This window comes from Cherax quadricarinatus, chromosome 54 (assembly GCF_038502225.1).
Source record: "Cherax quadricarinatus isolate ZL_2023a chromosome 54, ASM3850222v1, whole genome shotgun sequence".
NCBI lineage: Eukaryota > Metazoa > Arthropoda > Malacostraca > Decapoda > Parastacidae > Cherax > Cherax quadricarinatus.
This window is the reverse complement of record NC_091345.1, coordinates 5,459,293-5,479,416: the sequence shown is the minus strand read 5'-3', so window position 1 is coordinate 5,479,416 and position 20,124 is coordinate 5,459,293. Positions and strand designations below refer to the sequence as shown.

The following is a 20,124-nucleotide window of genomic DNA, read 5'->3' as shown; positions in this document are numbered from 1 at the left end:
ATCCCTGACCTCGTTTCCTCTTCTACTTTCTTACCCACAATACCTCCTAATTTTTTATGAAAATATAATAAATCTTACGAGGAAACAAAATGCTAGATGTTAAATAAAGACATTCGAAAGAGACGCGATATATAAACTTACCAGGCAGGACACACACGGAGAAGTGTCAGCGGTGGTGATACCTCCAGCTGTGAGAGGCAATAGCGCTCTCTGTGTCCATGTGTTAAGTGCTAACTCACCTCCTACCAACGCTAATGCTTCGTAGCGTCGAACTGGGTGAGGTTTTCTTCAATTTTTTTGGTCTTGTTTCTCATTAAATTCTGTTTTTATATGTAAAGGAGGTTACAGAAAAAAAAACACACACACACACACACTCACACACAAAAATTATTTTTGGTTAGTTTCGTGTTAATTTTTATAGTGTGTGAAAACTAGGAAATGACATTGGATAGTAAGACTTAATCTTGATCCTGCTGAGGAATTCTCTATCACGTCTCTATACATATATCATCACGTCCTCCCTCTCTCTCTCTCTCTCTCTCTCTCTCTCTCTCTCTCTCTCTCTCTCTCTCTCTCTCTCTCTCTCTCTCTCTCTCTCTCTCTCTCTCTCTCTCTCTCTCTCTCTCTCTCTCTCTCTCTCTCTCTCTCTCTCTCTCTCTCATTTATGAGTCGTCTCACAAATAATTCTATTGGAGATTTGCTCGTCTGGATGAGACAAATTCCACCAGCGATTAAGCATACTTGTAATACCTATTTGTTTTTATTTAAGAGACGTCAAACCCACCAGGGTGCTTTATAACTCAGAGACATGACGAGGGTAACTCAAGGAACCAGAGAGGTAGCTGTGACCAGCAATAATTGTGGTCTTATACGTGTAGCGAGGCTTGCTAATGGAGACGTTAATTTAATGCGATGACCGTGAAAGTAATAGACAGGTTCGACATGCAATGAAGGAGAAAAAGAAGAGGTCACGCTTGCGTGGATGAGTCTCACGAGTAAAGCTGCAGTTTAGCTGATAACTGCGTCACCGTGCTTATCAACCAGGGTAGAATTTCAGAGATATTGAAAGTTCCCCGTGTTTATCCTATGGTTTTGGCTGTTAAAATAATAATAATAATAATAATAATAATAATAATAATAGATTATTCTGATCATCGGGTTTTCTGGATTTTTTTTTTGTGATTGGTTTGGTGCCATTCCAGTTCTCAATGCGTCCACCTGAGTTCCTATGCATAACACAAGTGTTGGTTATATGGTCTCTCGTATATGGATCTTCGACTCTGGTCTTCAAACATGCAAGAAGTCTTCCCACTGTAAACCCCTATTGTAGCCTCGCATCGCTACCTCTTTTTGTCTCCTGTGTCACTACCACTACTCCCTCTACTTACTATTACCACTACTACTTCTACCACTACTTTCTTTACCAGCATTACCTTTGCCACTGCTCCGCGTCCTTCTTTCTCCTTCTCTATGCCTTCACTTTCGTGTGTTATTGTGACTTGTATATGGTCCAAGTCGGACCGAAACGTCGTCACAAGCTTCTCTCTCCCATGTGCGGGTTAGTTGTGCATTGTTCCAGTCGCGGTATTGTGCCTTTTTTTGTTCTATAAACCCTACTGAGGCCTCTACATGTTACACTCCTACATTTGATTGTGTAGTTTGTTCTATTCCCTTTTGGTGAGATTCTTGATGGCAGTAGTAGTAGTATTAACATTATTAGTTATATTAGTAGGAGTCATAGTACCTGTAGTACTAGTACTAGAAGTAGTAGCTGTAGCAGAAGTAATAGTAGTAGTAGTAGCCGTAGTAGTAGTAGCCGTAATGGTAGTAGCCGTAGTGGTAGTAGCTATTTTGATCTTACCCTAGGTTAGAGTGTGAGCAATGTTCTGGACTCTGTTGGTGTTTAGCAATACTAATTATCTGTTGCAGTGTTGCTTGCGCTAGTAATATTGAAACCCAAAAGTGTTTTCTTCTTTACAACACTTTATCAGTTACCGCAAGAAGAAAACACTGTCTAGCAGGACAGAGAACATCATCAACACGTACTTTACGCTACCGAAAATATTTATTATTCTCCAGGTTATGGTAAGGTCGAAGTTGCTACTGCTGCTACTAGGTCTATTACTACAGAGTACCTCGCAAGGAACAAGCCAAAAGAAACTGCACAATCCAGTGTGAGAGTTTACCTGATACCATGTGGAGGCTGTGACTGGGTTTACATTGGGGAGACTAGTAAATGACTGGATATTTCGTGTGTTATACAAAGGAGCTCAAGTGGACACGTGATGAATCAAAACAACACCAAAATGATCATAAAGGACTCCGGGGACTCAAATGTTTATAATAAACTATTATCGTTACATCTAATACCACGATAACAGTCACTGAGAGCTTCGATATCACTTTAGTTCTGGCTTGGTTCATAAAACTCCAAGACTCATCCATCAAATTAATTACACCTCCACTTGCAAACCTTACCCATGACCACTACTGTTACTGCTTCGTGGCCCCCTACTGTCATTGCTTCATGACCACTACTGTCACTGCTGCATAACCACTACTGTCACTGCTTCATGACCACTACTGTCACTGCTGCATAACCACTACTGTCACTGCTGCATGACCACTACTGCCACTGTTGCATGACCACTATTGTCACTGCTGCATGGCCACTACTGTCACTGCTACATGACCACTACTGTCACTGCTGCATGACTACTACTGTCACTGCTGCATGACCACTATTATCACTGCTTCATGAGGACTGCTTCACTGCACATCAAATCTGATCACTGCTTCAACGACCATCACATTAAACTGCATATTGACCAGCAAGCTCCACCTTCGCTTTTTCACGCCATTACCTTTCTCGTATCTATGTATTAAACTGAGAGAGCCCCTGTTGGGCGAAACGTCTGTTCAACAGAGATACCCCAGGTGTTGGACAAGTGCCTTATTCATCAACTTTTCGGTAATTTATAAGAATATGAAGATGTAAGCATAGTGGAGCACAGCACATGCTAGGAAGGTTCCCATAATTCTCACTTCTGTCCATCCTAATTTTAAAGCCACTTCAAGTTTTTGATCAGGTTAAGGAAGCGCTGGTGTATCTAATATAAGGTTTCCACCCTGATTAAAAATAAAAATCATTACAGTGTCCTAGAATTTTCTGTGATGGTTGTATTTGGAAGTGTACTTCTAGCCATATATTCACATATTTTAATGTGAAATGTTAGTGATGTCCGCTTAGCTATTAACTCAAATTTAAAGAAAAGAAACTGTAGATGGCGTTTTGGCTTACCTGGAGTATTGGTAAGTCATAATTTGATGCGAAAAGGTGAGAACCAGACAGCAGGTTAGGTTAAGAGGTGAGGAGAAAGTCACAAGACAGGTACGGTGAAGAGATTACCAGAAGACTAGTCAGGTGAAGAGTATTCTGAAGAAACAGATTGGGAGGCGAAGAGGTTAAATCAAGAGGTTAAATCAAGTGAGATGTGTTCTGCAGAACAGTATATGATATAATGTGTTGAAAAAAACAAACATCAACAGAAAGTAAACAGGAGTTAAGCTTCATATTAGAAATGTTGTGTGCGATGGACAATTCAACAAGATGGCGTCTACAAAGACTAGAAAAAGAGCACTGTTAGCTTCAGCTAACAGTGCTCTTAAGTCACTAGTATATTGGTGAAAGTGGCTGTTATCTACTGCCCTCACCAATGTTTTAGAGAGGCAGTAGGTGAGACTTACCTAAAATTGTTGTGAATATCTTCCTGTCATCTTTGCCAAGTGAATCACTTGGCAAAGTGATTTAAAGTTTCGAGAATTTCACCTGTTTTGAGTTCCTCTCCCCATAGTATATTTAAGACCTGCGATTGAAGTTTTTTTTCTAGTCTTCGAAACTGTCACCAGTTTCGAAGCATAGTAAAGTTTGGGTGGCATGATCCTAACATCTTAACTATGGGCAGAATTCGAGGTTTGTTCATAAAGAATTGATTGTCCAGTGGTTCAGTCAACATGGAGTCACACTGTAGACATATATTGTTTTATTACACATTTGATTTCCAGGTTTAGGAGCGGTTGTACAACCTTAGTTCATACGAAGACTCTTTCCCCAGGATGCGAGCAGCAACAGCCGTCTAACACCCAGGTCTGGTCATGGACCGGGCCACGGGGGCATTGACCCCCCAAAACACCCTCCAGATAGGTAAACATGGGCAGCAGGTTTAAGGAGACTTTCTCATCCGACTCGCCCAGTCCAGGATTCAAACTTTACCAGTGAGTTACGTGACAAAGAAGGTTCCTCGTCTATGTACATTATTCTACCTAGGAGAAGAGAGTATGTTACTCGCACAAAATCGCTCCTGTCTTATACTGAGACTATTCATTTGGACTTTTCCAGTGATATATGCATTACATATATCACGTACCCCTGAAGGTTCTGCGAGCCCATAGTCCACTTGCGCAGCCAATGTCTATTACATGGTGTTTATCCATGATCCAACCAGCTTCAGACCTCCTGCTATTTGAGCCTCAAGCGATTCTATATTTAAATGTCCTCGTTAAAACAGGAGACCATTGTGGCTTAAGCGGGGTTTCAAGATTTTTCCTGGGCAGCGAGATATTGATTGTGGTCCACCAAGTTTTTTCTTCTCTGCTGGTTTCCGCCCGATGACGTGAGATCGGCGCTTTACCACAACCTGACACTTTCAACACTTGTGTGTCAAAAATCTAGTGAACGTATTTAAATTAGGCAATGTAGCCTTTTAGTGGTCGTCTCTTACAATAATTATCAGGTGTTCAGAAGGGATTAAGTCTCCCATGGGAGGAGGTACAAGTACCTCCTCATCTTTGGGACCAAGTGTCCCCAGGCCTAGCCACATTCCCCGCCCTCACGGGGCTCGTGGGGATGGCAGTCTTATGAGCTGCAGATAGTAGCAAGCTCAGGCCGTTAAGTGCTCTTGCATATATAATAATAATAATAATAATAATAATAATAATAATAATAATAATAATAATAATAATAATAATAATAAATAATAATAATAATAATAATAATAATAATAATAATAATAATAATAATAATAATAATAATTATTATTATTATTATTATTATTATTATTATTATTATTATTATTATTATTATTATTATTATTATTATTATTATTACTATTATTATTAGCCGTACCAGAGTTACATCGTCGAAATATATTTCAATAATTTCCGTAATGGAATGTTGGCATTCTTCCTTTCTCTGTTTGGCAGGTCCAACTCATATCCACCCACACCTAACACTCACCCGTGGTCTGGTGGCTAAAGCTCTCGCTTCACGGCGAGGGGTCGGGGTTCGATTTCCAACTAGGGTAGAAACATTGGGTGTGTTTCTTTACACCGGTTGTTTATGTTCACCCATCAGTAAAACGGGTAACTGGGTGTTAGTGGACTGGTGTGGGTCGCATCCTGGAACAAAACTGGCCTAATTTGCCAGAAATGCTCTGCATAACAAGCAGCTTTCTATATAGTAGTATGTCATTGATGTCAACTATGGTCTGTATACCTTGTACATATACTTGTAGAAAATAAAGATATTATTATTATTATTATTATTATTATTATTATTATTATTATTATTATTATTATTATTAACTTCGTCATTCTTCTCCGTATGTTTCCAGTGCATTTCTGACCATTTTATATTACGTGGACCAAAACTGAGCAGCATAATCTAAACGAGGCCTCACCAAGAATATATAAAGTTAAAGTATAACCTGAGGGCTCCTATTATTTATACTTCTTGATATGAAGCCAAGAATTCTACTAATCTCATTGCAAACACTTGTGTACTTGGCTTTAAATTTCTGCTAGCCAGAGTTCAAATATCTTTTTCGCATTCACTCTAGCTAAGATCTACATTATTTAGCTTTCAAGTATCATAGTTATTTTCATTTTCTAGGGTAAGAACCTTACAGTTGTCTGCAGCAAATTGCATCTGCCACTCCTCACACCACAACATCAACTAATCCAGGTCATCCCGTAGTTCTCTAGTCTCCTCATCAGAAATTATCTAACTGTCTATTTTAGTATCATCAGAAAACTCCCTCGTGTCGCAGTTTATTCCCTCATCATGTCGTTTATGGAGATTGTAAACAAAAAGTCACCATACCGACCACTGTGGAACATTACTTGGTAACGAGTCTCCTTTCTGATTTCTCTCCATTTATGTAAACTCTGTGTTGCTTGTCAGTCGGCCATGCCTCAGCCCAGGAAATAATTTCTTCTCCTATACCATGTGTTGCCGGAAAATAGACACAAAAACAGTATAATGTGATCCTTTGCTGACTTCCTTTCGCCCACACAGTGGGTTTTATCAAGTCACAAATAGATCTACCTGGGTGACTTGATAAAGCCCACTGTGTGGGCGAAACGTAGTCAATAAAGGATCAAATTATACTGTTTTTGTGTTTATATTTCCACCATGTGGGTATTTTATAACATTCATCTCCACCATGTGTTGCTCCTTTCTTCATCATTATCCTGTGTGGAACGTTATCAAAAGCCTTAAGTCAATATACACAATACCATATTTTCTACCGTGCTCTACAGCCTCGAATACCTCGGTGACAGAGGTTAGTTAGGCAAGAACGCCTCTTTCCAAAACCGTGCTGAGATTCATTGATCAAATTATAAGAAAGAAGGAAAAGGCAGCAGGCCTACTGGCCCATACATTCAAGCTGGCCTATCTTTTCACCTAATCTTATAACAAGAGACCTTACTCTCCATATCAGAGCTATCTACTGACAACTAAACAGAACCTACCTAATTTTACTTCTGTCTAGACAGCTGATGCAATGATAGTATGGTAGATGACGCTCTCACTCTCTCCACTAACTACCGGTTTAAAAAAAAAAAATCAGTGAAGAAAATTGCCATGAGAAACATTCATAGAATTATATTGGGAAAGGTGGATATAGTTTTTATTTCGACTGCTACAACAACCATTGCTACTCTTACTACTACAAGACTCGGTTGTCTTGGGTAATCCATGATCTACTTGTTCTCCTGGGTAGTCCATGAGGTACCAGTCCTCCTGGGTACTCCATGATCTGCCAGTCATTCTAGGTAGTCCATGAGCTACCAGTCATTCTGGGTAGTTCATGATCTACCAGTCCTCCTGGGTAGCCCACGATCTACCAGTCATTCTAGGTAGTCCATTATCTACCATTCCTCCTGGGTAGTCCATGATCTACCAGTCCTCCTGGGTAGTCCATGATCTACCAGTCCTCCTGGGTAGTCCATGATCTACCATTCCTTCTGGGTAGTCCATGATCTACCATTCCTCCTGGGTAGTCTATGAGCTACCAGTCATTCTAGGTAGTCCATGAGCTACCAACCCTACTGGGTAGTCTATGATTTACCAGTCCTCCTGAGTAGTCCATGATCTACCAGTCCTTCTGGGTAGTTCATGATCTACCAGTCCTCCTAGGTAGTCCATCATCTACCAGTCCTCCTGGGTAGTCCATGAACTATGACCAGATTTCCAGTAGCTACAACAATCCATTATTTTTGCCGTATGTATGTTTAATCCTGTATTTATTAAGCATTTGTTTAACCGGTTGTAAAATCGTGCGTTGTGTCAGGACATACAACTTCAGAAGGCAGTATGTCCCAGCGTTATCATGATTCAAGGAATTAACATGATGCTCGACATCTCCGGTCAAATCGTTACATTATCAAAAAAATCTCTACGTCTGTATTTGCTTGTGGGTACAACTTTTTTTTTCATATTGTCTGTCATCCTCCTACTTTCCGAGTTTAGATATTAGTCCTGTTTCGAGATCATTTACGTTTTTTATTTTTTTGAAGATGATTAGCCAGAGCAGGAAACCTTGAGGAACGACTACGCTCAGTGCGTTCAACCACTCACAAACTTAGCTGTTCAAAACCGCTTCTGTCTCCCTCTTGATGAGTCACTCCCGACGTCCTCTTATGAGTCACTCACAGATTCTGGTTTGAATTTAGCCCCTAATATCATGAGTCTTTATTTGGATCTTCTCGCAGGCCTTCTGGAAATCTAGATATATTACATAAGATGCAGGAGTGTGTGTGTGTGTGTGTGTGTGTGTGTGTGTGTGTGTTTGTGTGTCTATATATATATATATATATATACAAATAACCCGCACATAAAAGACAGAAGCTTACGACGACGTTTCGGTCCGACTTGGACCATTGACAAAGTCACACTAACAGAGGAGGAGCAGGACGGCTATATATGCAGGAAGAGGTGGAGGTAGTAGTAGTGGTAGTAGTAGTAGTAGTAGTACAAGAATTGTATATAATACCGACAGGATGAAATGACACACGCACAACACCCGGGCATCCCCACCGTAGACGTTTCGCCATCCAGCCAGCCACTGGATGGCGAAACGTCCACAACAAAGACAACCAGACGCCGCACATGTGTCTAATTTCATCAGTAGATGTAGTAGAAGAAGAAGAGGTAGTAGTAGTGGTAGTGGTAGAAGTGGGAAAAAGGAAGACGAGCCAGTCAAATACAAAGGAAGGGGAGCACTGCAAGAGAGCTAGAAACCCACAGAGGGAGAGCAAGCGCACCGAGGTGCGTGAAAGGGGAAGTGGTGAAATAAAATAAAGAAGGAACAGAAACACGAGACAGGAGAGAGAAAGACAACCCAGAGGAGAAAAGGAGAGAGGAAAGGGGAAGAGGAAGAAGAAAAAGAAGAAGAAGAAGAAAAAATGAGGATTCAGGTTAAGTCACGGGTGTTCTGAAGTTTGGAGCATTTTACAATGTAGTGGGAGAGGAAGGCATCTACAGAGACGAAGCCAGGGCTAAGGTTCATACAAGGAAAGTTGTGTATAAGAGAGGATTCAACTAAACGGCGACTGTTCGAGTTGGAAGTAGGGAAGACAGTTTTAGCAGAAGACCAGTCAATAGGATGTACTACTACTGCTACTACTTCTACCACTACTACTACCTCCACCTCTTCCTGCCTATATATAGCCGTTCTGCTCCTCCTCTGTTAGTGTGACTTTGTCAATGGTCCAAGTCGGACCGAAACGTCGTCGTAAGCTTCTGTCTTTTATGTGCGGGTTATTTGTGTATCGTTCCAGTCACGGTATTGTGCCTTTTTGTTATATATGTATATATACATATATATATATATATACATATATATATATATATATATATACATATATATATATATATATACATATATATATATATATATACAAATATATACATGTATAGTTTTAACATGTAATGGTATAAATCTATTTCACCAGCACCTGAGCCTGAAAACATACCATTACTTAACAAGACCTAGTGAATAAACAGCAAACAAGAATTTCTGAGTTAATCTTCTTAGTCAGACAGTTTTAATATAAGTTTGTAGCTGACTCATGTTTACTCTAACTTTATCCTCTCTCTCTCTCTCTCTCTCTCTCTCTCTTTTATACAGGGTTCTACAAGGTTAAGTTTGGAGGTTTCTATTATGCAGTGTATTGTAGAAAATATTTTGTATAAAAAACGCTCCATATATAATGTCAGTTTAAGGGACTTGTTCTGAAACTGGATGCGTATTAGTCCTGAGCATCCCGGACAGGCCCCCATTTCTATTTTAAATAATATAAATCCCTTTAGACTAGGCAGGTTGTTTACCCTTAGGAGCCAGAACTTTTATTTACATTACACAGTCTAGAGCATAACAGTTCCTAATTTTATTTACAAGCTAAGAGCTAACAGAATGCTAGATTTCCTAGCTAGAATCCTCAAGCACAGTGAAGACACACTGGCGAGGACACAGAAAATAGCTCACAAACTCATACCATCAGTCAGAAACAAAGTACCTGGAGAAGATTTTGGGGATCACAGCCCCCGGAGCCCAGTCTGAGACCAGGATAATGAACGATTCAAAGCATCGACCTTTTCTCTCTTAGAAAATGAAGACTGTGAGCTCTTAAACTACAATGATATTAAATGGCTTTGACACACTCAGACAAGAAAAACCATTTAAAATGCTAAAGGCATCCATACCTTGACATAATATACTGTATCTGCGAGGCAGATGCTAAAAAAATGTAAGCATTTTTTTTTGCAAATAAAATAATACCAGAATGAAATAAACTATCTGTTAAAGTTGAACGCGCGAAGATAATACAGTCGTTCCGGTGTGGGTGGCATCCTGAGGAACAAGATTGAAGGACCACTATGGAAAATAAGACAGTCCTCAATGACGCACTGACTTTCTTGGGTTATCCTGGGTGGCTAACCCTCCGGGATTAATATCCGTTCAAAATCTTAGCCTATCACTTATCTACAGTACTTACCGCTTGGAAATCAATATCGGGAATGATCTATAGAAAGTTGGTGAGAGGACAGCTGCCCTGACCTGGTGTTGCGGCTGCCTTCACTAAGCTATCGGATAAGTCTTTCTGAGGTTAGAAATAAATGCCTTGGAGGAAATTTAGAGCAGTGTACCTAACAGTGTGCCGGCTCTGTTCTATGCAGAAATTTTCTACAACCCTATTAGAAAACAAACTTGATTTTGTGTCTTTCAAAAAGTTCAGTTTGATGTTACTTTTCTATAAAATTGGCAAATTGGCGCCAACACAACCCGAGTTCAATACAATAATCATTTCAAGCAAGATTCTTTAGCACTTAAAGTTTAAAGCCTATCAGAAGAAGCATTCTCTTAGTTTTTACACGGAAGCTTAATTTATTGAGTGCAATGAGGAAATTGAAAATTACACAGCTCGAGGTGAGAGACAGTTTTCTCTTTTAATAAAGCAAGATCCCTCAATTATCTCCTCAGATCCTGTATCATTCCTGGTATGCACATTATATCTGCAATATAAAAACTTCAGAAATCCACGCGACGACCAGGACATTAAACAAAAGCTTCAAGAATCTATACGACTACCTGGACATTAAACAAAAGCTTCAAGAATCTATACGACGACCTGGACATTAAACAAAAGCTTCAAGAATCTATACGACTACCTGGACATTAAACAAAAGCTTCAAGAATCCACGCGACGACCTGGACATTTTGCAGTCATTGCCAAAACAAAAGTAAACTCATGAATTCACCACCAACCAATGCATTGTAATGAAACTGGAAGGAAGAGAAATGAGACTGGATGGAATGTATTACAAGGGAGGAATTCATCTCAGTCGATCATGCAACCAAAAAAATTATCTCTGAATAAACATCGCAACCAACCTCCGAGACACACTAACACATGTATGAACGTCATTTAGAGTGCTGTTCGCTGTTTGAGTTTTTGCCACTGTGAAGTCCACAATTAAAAAGAATAGGGAAACGAAAATTCTACGAACATTGGGCACTATTCTGGTGTCGGAAATGAAAAACGGGAACCACGAGAAAAAAAGATAAGAGAGAATTAGCCTCACGACGCTATAAAAAAAAGAGGAGACATGATAACAATATATAAACTATCAAATAGGAGTGTAGAAGCAAGTGTTTACCTTAGGGCAAAGTAAATTGGTGGGAGAGACAGATGGAAGGTGAACACTACGAGGAACCACAGAGGTGTCACTATGTCAGGAGTCACTTTGGTAATATTAGTTTGTAATAACAAGCGGAAACATCGATGTGGAGGTCATGATAGCGTCCACCTTCAATAATAGATATGATAATAACAGATAACGCCAGATATGATATCAAAAGATCACGTTCGGAAACAGAATGTTAATATACGGCTCAAGAGGCGAAGCTCAAAACCCGGAAACGGAACTGCGTAGTTACAATAGATAATTACGCAGGCATCCCCTAGAATGCACGCACACTCACACATGGACACATGCACACATGCACACATGCACACACACACACACATACACACACACACACTCACACAAACACACACACACAGACACACACACACACACACACACACACATACACACACACACACACACACACACACACACACACACACACACATACACACACAACAGTCAATGACCAGGCAATCAGGCTGAGGAAGGAAAGAGGGGAGTTCACAGGGAACGACCAGGAGATATGTGAGCAGCTCAGCTCCCGATTCAGGGAGGAATTCACAGTGGAGACAGAGAGGCTCCCAGCAAACCGAGGTGGTAGGGTGCACCAGCAAGTGCTGGACACACTGCACACAACCGAGGAGGAAGTGAAAAAAATTTGTATAAAGAACAATTTGTTACCGCTTAATATTACTGTAGGTTGGACATATGTATAGGTGTAGGGATGGATTTTGGATGGACCTGAAAGAGTGGGTTGCTAGGCCTGCTGCTGTACTTCTACCTTCTTATGTTTTAAAGGTTATGGCCTGAAGTGTTAAATTTGAAATTACTCAGACACTATGTGGTATGCACCGAGTATGTTACATTTTATTCGACATTCATCACACAACCATTTGGCATGCCCTCTTTAACAGTGAACTGGTAATTTAGAGTGTAGCAGTTCTGGGGTCCCACTGCTGCGCTTATTTTTCAATTCAATCTGCCAATCACGTGGAAACCGGCTGCTTCAGCCAAGATGGCGGTTATTGCAGCCCTCCTGGCTGTGGCAGACTTCCACAAGCAGTGGTCGTGACCACTACTGCTTTAAGTGCTCTGGAATGCACGATTATAATCTGACTTCTTTAATCATTAATATAGCACATAGTGTAAATATCGGTGACGGAATACATAGGTAAAGAAATCTACCCCCACTGTGTTTGTCTTGCCCTTACTCTGTCCTGCTGTGTGCCTTGCTGAATTCATTACGACCAGATGCTACAGGACTTTAAAATACCACTTGTGTTCGTAATATTAGTGCCTGTTCGGAATCCACTGCATCCTCTACACTGCATTTGCGTTTCTTTCTTATGCTGCAGGACTGCTGACGTTGTTTCCGTGCTACTGCTTACAGCTGTTTGTAAGTTGAGCGTATTGCTGGCGTAGTGTTGGCTGGGTATGCCACCTGTGCGTGTTAGGCATCTGGTAACTGGGTATACTTTACAAAACTTGTCCTGACTCTCTCTACGGCGTTGCTGGCGAATCACTAATTCAGTTAGCATGGAGTATCAACATGCTCTTATTGATATAACTTCGTGCAACTTAGTGAGTTAATACGCAACGAATTACGATCCGAATCGTGCTGCATGGCGTTCCAAAGTGGTGTTTCAGCTGCTAAGTGTGCTCGTGTTAATCTCCGCTCCCCGCTTCACTTCCTTGCACACAATGATACAGGTCATACTCCTGAACGTCTGTCTGACAACCTCTCATCCGTAGAAACTAATGGTGAGCCAAGTTTATCTCAAGGTCAGTCAGCTTCATTGGCTCTTGAAGTGACAAAAGTTACTCTTGAGCAAACTAGGGAACAATTTGCCTTTGCAAAGGAAGAATATGATACAGAGGAGAGGAGACAATTTCGACGTACCTGGTCAGTCCCAGGGACTGACCACCTCAAAACTACATATTCAAGGGTGATGGACTGGAGTTTACCTGGAGTTTACCTGGAGAGAGTTCCGGGGGTCAACGCCCCCGCGGCCCGGTCTGTGACCAGGCCTCCTGGTGGATCAGAGCCTGATCAACCAGGCTGTTGCTGCTGGCTGCACGCAAACCAACGTACGAGCCACAGCCCGGCTGGTCAGGAACCGACTTTAGGTGCTTGTCCAGTGCCAGCTTGAAGACTGCCAGGGGTCTGTTGGTAATCCCCCTTATGTATGCTGGGAGGCAGTTGAACAGTCTCGGGCCCCTGACACTTATTGTATGGTCTCTTAACGTGCTAGTGACACCCCTGCTTTTCATTGGGGGAATGTTGCATCGTCTGCCAAGTCTTTTGCTTTCGTAGTGAGTGATTTTCGTGTGCAAGTTCGGTACTAGTCCCTCTAGGATTTTCCAGGTGTATATAATCATGTATCTCTCCCGCCTGCATTCCAGGGAATACAGTTTTAGGAACCTCAAGCGCTCCCAGTAATTGAGGTGTTTTATCTCCGTTATGCGCGCCGTGAAGGTTCTCTGTACATTTTCTAGGTCAGCAATTTCACCTGCCTTGAAAGGTGCTGTTAGTGTGCAGCAATATTCCATCCTAGATAGAACAAGTGACCTGAAGAGTGTCATCATGGGCTTGGCCTCCCTAGTTTTGAAGGTTCTCATTATCCATCCTGTCATTTTTCTAGCAGTTGCGATTGATACAGTGTTATGGTCCTTGAAGGTGAGATCCTCCGACATGATCACTCCCAGGTCTTTGACGTTGGTGTTTCGCTCTATTTTGTGGCCAGAATTTGTTTTGTACTCTGATGAAGATTTAATTTCCTCGTGTTTACCATATCTGAGTAATTGAAATTTCTCATCGTTGAACTTCATATTGTTTTCTGCAGCCCACTGAAAGATTCGGTTGATGTCCGCCTGGAGCCTTGCAGTGTCTGCAATGGAAGACACTGTCATGCAGATTCGGGTGTCATCTGCAAAGGAAGACACGGTGCTGTGGCTGACATCCTTGTCTATGTCGGATATGAGGATGAGGAACAAGATGGGAGCAAGTACTGTGCCTTGTGGAACAGAGCTTTTCACCGTAGCTGCCTCGGACTTTACTCTGTTGACGACTACTCTCTGTGTTCTGTTTTTGCTAACTCTTCTGCACTCGACTGATGAAACCTACTGTGTAGGTGAAACATTTCGGAATAAAGATACCTAACTGTTGAATATGTCTCTTACTTACCGGCTTTATTTAAGTTAAAAGAATATTATGCGCCGCTCCCATATTGTCTCCAGATTGCATAAAGCAATTTTTCCTTACAGGTGAATGTCAGCGAGGCGGAAGTTGGTGCAGTTCTGCTTCGAGTCTCAGGTGATGGAGCCCTTCATCCAGTCGCCTACTCTTCAACAAAGCTGAAACCATATCAGCGGGCCTACCCGACGATAGAAAAAGAGGACCTGGGTTTGATTCTTGCACTGGAACACTTTGACATTTATCTGTTATCTTTTACTCGTGTGGTTCAGGTCTACAGTGACCACAACCCTTTGACCTACTTGAGCTTTATGCGGAACAAGAACATTTGTCTTATGGGGTGGACCTTAATTAAGACTTCAACCCTACAATATCTCCGTCAGGCACATCTCTGGCAAGGATAACTTGATGTTGAACTCACTCTCCAGGGCTTGGAGAGTGAGTTCACCATCAAGTGAGTACACCAAAGTACGCAATACTTTAGCCACTGAGCCAGAACCTAGCTTAAGCTAAGCAGTGTTTCCTATACCCGGGAGCACCAGTCTTGTGATAATATCTGGTAATTCTTTAGTTCTCTCTCGTCCTGAAGGAGGACCTAGAGAGGAATTTCTCCTAGCCACTACGTGGGAATCACACTCAATTAATTTCAATACTGCCTACAACCAGGGTCTTGAAAGGTTCCAGGAATGTGTTGATATTTACTGATAGGTCAACGGTGAGTTGTGAAACTTTAGGAAGAAAGCATCACTCCTACAACTGTCGGCAGGACTTTACAAGTCACTGAGTATGATCTGTGTCAACAAGTAGTGTGCCTCATGGACCACCGTTGACTGTGCCAACAGAGAGAGGCACGTCTGTTTTAATAGGCCATAATGTTCTGTTTATTTAATAAAACAAGTCAAGGTGTACACAGTGTGGCAGATTATATTATTAGTCATAATTGCAGTTATATAATTAGTACTGATATAGTGGCTAATTAATAGATTCTCATTTTGGAGGAATTAATTCCTGCCGTTTGTATTTTAAATTATATTTTATCTAGAAAAGTTGAAATAAAAACTTGATAAATCTGAACTGTATTAACATTTTAGATTGTTACTTAAATGTAATTATGGGCGTAAGACTCTATAAAGATTACAACAATAAAACAACCAAATGAATTAACGAAAGAAATACGGTAAATATAACAACTAACAACAATAACACAGAACAAACATTACAGGTAAGAACAATAACACAGAACAAACATTACACGTAACAATAACATAGAACAAACATTGCAGGTAAGAACAATAACAGAACAAACATTACAGGTAAGAACAATAACATAGAACAAGCATTACAGGTAAGAACAATAACATATAACAAACATTACAGGTAAGAACAATAACATAGAACAAGCATTACAGGTAAGAACAATAACATATAACAAACATTACAGGTAAGAACAATAACATAGAACAAGCATTACAGGTAAGAACAATAACATAGAACAAACATTACAGGTGAGAACAATAACATAGAACAAACATTACAGGTAAGAACAATAACATAGAACAAACATTACAGGTAAGAACAATAACATAGAACAAACATTACAGGTGAGAACAATAACATAGAACAAACATTACAGGTAAGAACAATAACATAGAACAAACATTACAGGTAAGAACAATAACATAGAACAAACATTACAGGTAAGAACAATAACACAGAACAAACATTACACGTAACAATAACATAGAACAAACATTGCAGGTAAGAACAATAACATTGAACAAACATTACAGGTAAGAACAATAACATAGAACAAACATTGCAGGTAAGAACAATAACAGAACAAACATTACAGGTAAGAACAATAACATAGAACAAACATTACAGGTAAGAACAATAACATAGAACAAACATTACAGGTAAGAACAATAACATAGAACAAACATTACAGGTAAGAACAATAACATAGAACAAACATTGCAGGTAAGAACAATACCATAGAACAAACATTACAAAGTAACAATAACACAGAACAAACATTACAGGTAACAATAACGTAGAACAAACATTACAGGTAAGAACAATAACATAGAACAAACATTACAAAGTAACAATAACACAGAACAAACATTACAGGTAACAATAACGTAGAACAAACATTACAGGTAAGAACAATAACATAGAACAAACATTACAGGTAAGAACAATAACATAGAACAAACATTACAGGTAAGAACAATAACATAGAACAAACATTACAGGTAACAATAACATAGAACAAACATTACAGGTAAGAACAATAACATAGAACAAACATTACAGGTAACAATAACATAGAACAAACATTACAGGTAACAATAACATAGAACAAACATTACAGGTAAGAACAATAACATAGAACAAACATTACAGGTAACAATAACATAGAACAAACATTACAGGTAAGAACAATAACATAGAACAAACATTACAGGTAACAATAACATAGAACAAACATTACAGGTAAGAACAATAACATAGAACAAACATTACAGGTAAGAACAATAACATAGAACAAACATTACAGGTAACAATAACATAGAACAAACATTACAGGTAAGAACAATAACATAGAACAAACATTACAGGTAAGAACAATAACGTAGAACAAACATTACAGGTAACAATAACATAGAACAAACATTACAGGTAAGAACAATAACGTAGAACAAACATTACAGGTAACAATAACATAGAACAAACATTACAGGTAACAATAACGTAGAACAAGCATTACAGGTAAGAACAATAACAAAGTTAGCTGAGCCGGTAACTAAGCTTAAGTCTTACCACACAGGAGACAACCTGGTAATTTTAAATGAAACTGGTTTGCCTATCTTTTTATCCGAGTGCCTGCACCTCAGTCAACTTTCACTCTCTACACTTGTCCATCTCTGTTTCACCCTAAACTGTAATGTTTCACCCTATGTCTGTCTGTCTCTCTGTCTGTCTCTCTGTCTGTCTCTCTCTCTCTCTCTCTCTCTCTCTCTCTCTCTCTCTCTCTCTCTCTCTCTCTCTCTGTCTCCCTGCTGTGACTAAGGGTCATAAGGTGGAGAGATTCAAGTCATGTACCCAGTCGCGTCATCTTTATGGCACTATGTTGAAAGTGAGAAAGAGAGAGAGAGTGAGAAAGAGAGAGAGAGAGAGAGAGAGAGAGAGAGAGAGAGAGAGAGAGAGAGAGAGAGAGAGAGAGAGAGAGAGAGAGAGAGAGAGAGAGAGAGAGCTATGAGCACACACACACAGCCAGTGACTCGACCCCTGCAACCATAAATAGGTGAGTACACATACACCATTAACAGAATAGGTTGTCTTTCGACAAGTGCCTTTGCCAACTAGGGTCTAACTCATACACACCACACGCTCACACACACACACACACACACACACACACACACACACACACACACACACACACACACACACACACACACACACACACACACACACACAAACACACACACACACACAGGAGCTTGGACTCGACCCCTGCAATCTCAACTAGGTGAGTGCACACACATACACACACACACACACACACACACACACACACACACACACACACACACACACACACACACACACACACACACACACACACACACACACATGTGGTAATGCTTTATTTACAGCTAGCAAAGTCAGGGTATTTCTCCAGAATGGTCTGCAATATACCACTGTGCATAAAGTACTTTGCCATTTCTTGAACATTTCTGAGTGAGTTGTTTCTAAATTCATTTATTTTATCACACTCCAGTACATAATGACGCAGGGTGTGACAATAGTCCATCTGGCAAAGTTTACATTTCGTTTGGTCTACATCTGGTGGTGGTGATTTAACCTGCCAAAGATACTTGTAACCCAGCCGGAGCCGGGCAGTAGTGACATCCAAGAGTCTGCTTATTTTGTTGGATGCACCATAGACATGTGGCTCCTCCTGCATGATAGAATGATGATAAATGGACTCACTGGTGTCAATCTCCCTGAGCCTTAAGTCCATAAAATTCAGTTGAAGTTCTTTTCGTATTATTGTTCTCAAACTACTACCTGACAAGCCAAGATTGTAATCTACTCCCTCTTTGAAAGCATACAGCTTAGCCAATTTATCAGTTCTATCATGCATCTGAAGACCAATGTGAGATGGAATCCACAGCATGTGCACTCTGACTCCACTGTCCACAATTCTACCATACCTGTGTCTGGCTTCTGACACAAGCATGCAACAATTTATGCTTAATGAGTTGAGAGCATTTATGGATGACAGAGAATCAGTTACAATTAAACTGTCAATCTTTGATACATAGATGCATTTCAGTGCAAGGAGTATGGCAAACAGTTCTGTCTGAAGGGGAGAGGCCCAATTATTGATGCGTGCTCCAATTTTTTTAAGAGAGCCATCACTCTGTACGACAACAGCAGCACTACCAGCTGCACCAGTGGATTGGTGAACAGAATCATCAGCGTAAATAATTTGCGAGAGTGTGTGCTGTGTGACTAAGTTATCAATACAGCGTAAGGCCTCATGTTTGGCTTCAAGGCAAAGTTTTGGTTGTGATTTAAGAAGTAGTTTGGGGGGAAATGGAGGAATGGTAGTTTGGAATGGGGTAATATTCCATGGAGCGGAGAAGTGCCGCTGTTGCCTTACTTGACATAGATCATGTATCTGATTCATGCGGAGGTCGGTTCCAGTTTTTTCGATCCATCTGGAAATATGTTCACCAGTGCTGAGGAAAGTTTGGAGGGCTTCTGTGCAGGGGTTTGAATGAGCTTGCCTGAGCATATTAACTCCAATTAGGATATTTCTTTCAGTAACACGATCTCTGATGCTTGGAATATCAAGTTCTTTTTGCATATTTAAAATTTTGGCAGTACGAGGGCATCCTAAAATGATCCTCATTGCTTCGTTCTGCAGTTTTTCCAGCCCTCCAAGCTTCCAGTCAGACACAAGAGCAAGTAGTGGCGCAGCATAATCACCCAATGATCTAATATAAGCAAGATACATCATTTTCACAATTTTAACATTAGCACCATACCTGGGGTGAAGCCCTGCCACAACTCTAAGTGCTCTTAGTCGTTCTTTGTATTGGCGACAAAGTCTTGTTACAACAGGTCCAAGTAGTGGAACCTCAAAACCTAGATACCTGTATCTGCTTACATATTCTAGAAGAGACCCATCATGCAATGGGATCTGACGAACTGTGCCTCTCTGTCGAGGAGGACGCCTATTGAGTATCTTTGTTTTATCAGTAGAGATTATCAACCCCAGGTCCTGACACGAGGCTAGTACATGATTAAGAATGTTTTGGGTGTTGGAGAATCCGGTGGTGTGAATCATTATATCATCAGCAAAACTAATCACATA

At 40.4% G+C, this 20,124-nt stretch overlaps 1 protein-coding gene across 2 annotated transcripts in view; it reads right to left on the bottom strand.

Moving 5' to 3' along the window:
- Nucleotides 1-11,579, bottom strand: part of LOC128699220 (apolipoprotein D) — a 141,414-nt gene extending 129,835 nt beyond the window's left edge. Inside the window, exon 1 of one of the 2 annotated variants that reach the window (XM_070096559.1) lies at nt 11,504-11,579. The gene's annotated coding sequence lies outside the window, so the exon portion shown is untranslated. Of the gene's footprint in view, nt 1-141; nt 197-11,503 lie in introns of those variants that run through there. The other variant, XM_070096560.1, reaches the window with a different exon arrangement.
- Nucleotides 11,580-20,124: the final 8,545 nt, after the last annotated feature.